Source organism: Brienomyrus brachyistius, unplaced genomic scaffold, assembly GCF_023856365.1.
Source record: "Brienomyrus brachyistius isolate T26 unplaced genomic scaffold, BBRACH_0.4 scaffold101, whole genome shotgun sequence".
Lineage (NCBI taxonomy): Eukaryota > Metazoa > Chordata > Actinopteri > Osteoglossiformes > Mormyridae > Brienomyrus > Brienomyrus brachyistius.
Window position 1 is genome coordinate 453,894 of NW_026042376.1, and position 2,821 is coordinate 456,714.

The window sequence follows — 2,821 nt, forward strand, 5'->3', positions numbered from 1 at the left end:
CCTTTCCTGTCTTATGTCAAGTCTTGTCCTGGCTCCTTCCCCTGTGCCAGTTCTGTCTGTCCGTTCTGTTCCCTGTCCCTCATTAATGAGGTTTTATATAGATATACATATATGCCCGGCTTGTCCGCTCCTCGTGTGTGCCACGCCCCCTGATTACCCACGTGTGCTTCCCTGATCGTCTCCTGCTTTGCCCGATTACTTTGATTAGTCATGACCTATTTTAAGTCCTGGTCTTACCTGTTTGCCCTGTCCGTCATTGTAGTTTGTCAATGCCTGCGTTCCGTCCTGCTCTACCCGCTCCGTTTCCCCGATTAAAGACCCGTTTTCACAAACACAAAAAAAACTATATGTATACATATACATACACTGAACAAAAATATAAACGCAACACTTTTGTTTTTGCTCCCATTTTTCATGAGATGGACTTAAAGATCTACAATTCATTCCAGATACACAATATTACCATTTCTCTCAAACATTTCTCACAAATCAGTCTAAATGTGTGATAGTGAGCACTTCTGCTTTGCTGAGATAATCCATCCCACCTCACAGGTGTGCCACATCAAGATGCTGATCTGACATCATGGGTAGTGCACAGGTGTACCTTATACTGCCCACAATAAAAGGCCACCCTGGAATGTGCAGTTTTGTCTCACAGCAAAATGCCACAGATGCCACAAGCATTGAGGGAGCGTGCAATTGGCATGCTGACAGCAGGAATGTCAACCAGATCTGTTGCTCGTGCATTGAATGTTCATTTCTCAACCATAAGCCGTCTCCAAAGGCGTTTCAGAGAATATGGCAGTACATCCAACCGGCCTCACAACCGCAGACCACGTGTAACCACACCAGCCCAGGACCTCCACATCCAGCAGGTTCACCTCCAAGATCGTCTGAGACCAGCCACTCAGACAGATGATGCACGGCCCCATGTTGCAAGGATCTGTACACAGTTCTTGGAAGCTGAAAATGTCCCAGTTCTTGCATGGCCAGCATACTCACCGGACATGTCACCCGTTGAGCATGTTTGGGATGTGCTTGACCGGCGTATACGACAGCGTGTACCAGTTCCCACTAATATCCAACAACTTCGCACAGCCATTGAAGAGGAGTGGACCAACATTCCACAGGCCACAATTGACAATCTGATAAACTCTATGCGAAGAAGATGTGTTGCATTGCATGAGGCAAATGGTGGTCACACCAGATACTGACCGGTTCTGAGTCCCCAGACCCCCAATAAAGCAAAAAACTGCACATTCCAGGGTGGCCTTTTATTGTGGGCAGTATAAGGTACACCTGTGCACTACCCATGATGTCAGATCAGCATCTTGATGTGGCACACCTGTGAGGTGGGATGGATTATCTCAGCAAAGCAGAAGTGCTCACTATCACACATTTAGACTGATTTGTGAGAAATGTTTGAGAGAAATGGTAATATTGTGTATCTGGAATGAATTGTAGGTCTTTAAGTCCATCTCATGAAAAATGGGAGCAGAAACAAGAGTGTTGCGTTTATATTTTTGTTCAGTATATATATTTATGGGTGTATCGAGACTAGATGGTCAGTATGGATAACTAAGGTGCACAAAAACTGGGTGAGCAGGCAAGGCATGTCACCCAGGTTGTGTGACAATTATTTTATATAAATGTATATATGTATATATATATTCCATCCACCATCCCTCCTTTACGGAGAACTGCGTTATTTTTATTGTCCATTACGAAAAAAATAAAAAAACTATATATATATATATATATATATATATACATATATATTTATGGATGTATCGAGACTAGATGGTCATTATGGATAACTAAGGTGCACTAAAACTGGGTGAGCAGGCAAGGCATGTCACCCAGGTTGTGTGACAATTATTTTATATAAATGTATATATATATATATATATTCCATCCACCATCCCTCCTTTACGGAGAACTGCGTTATTTTTCTTTTCTATTGCTAATAAAAAAACTATATATATGTACATATATATATATATATATATATATATATATATATATGGGTGTATCGAGACTAGATGGTCAGTATGGATAACTAAGGTACACTAAAATTGGGTGAGCAGGCAAGGCATGTCACCCAGGTTGTGTGACAATTATTTTATATATATGCATATACATATTCCATCCACCATCCCTCCTTTATGGAGAACTGCGTTATTTTTATTGTCTATTGCAAAAAAAAAACTGAAAAACTATATATATATATATATATATATATATATATATATATATATATATATATACATATATATTCATGGGTGTATCGAGACTAGATGGTCATTCTGGATAACTAAAGTGCACTAAAATTGGGTGAGCAGGCAAGGCATGTCACCCAGGTTGTGTGACAATTATTTTATATATGTGCATATATATATTCCATCCACCATCCCTCCTTAATGGAGAACTGCGTTATTTTTCTTTTCTATTGCTAATAAAAAAACTATATATATGTACATATATGTATATATATATATATATATATATATATATATATGGGTGTATCGAGACTAGATGGTCAGTATGGATAACTAAGGTGCACTAAAATTGGGTGAGCAGGCAAGGCATGTCACCCAGGTTGTGTGACAATTATTTTATATATATGTATATATATATTCCATCCACCATCCCTCCTTTATGGAGAACTGCGTTATTTTTATTGTCTATTGCAAAAAAAAAAAAAAAAAACAATACATATATACATATATATTTATGGGTGTATCGAGACTAGATGGTCATTATGAATAACTAAGGTGCACTAAAATTGGGTGAGCAGGCAAGGCATGTCACCCCGGTTGTG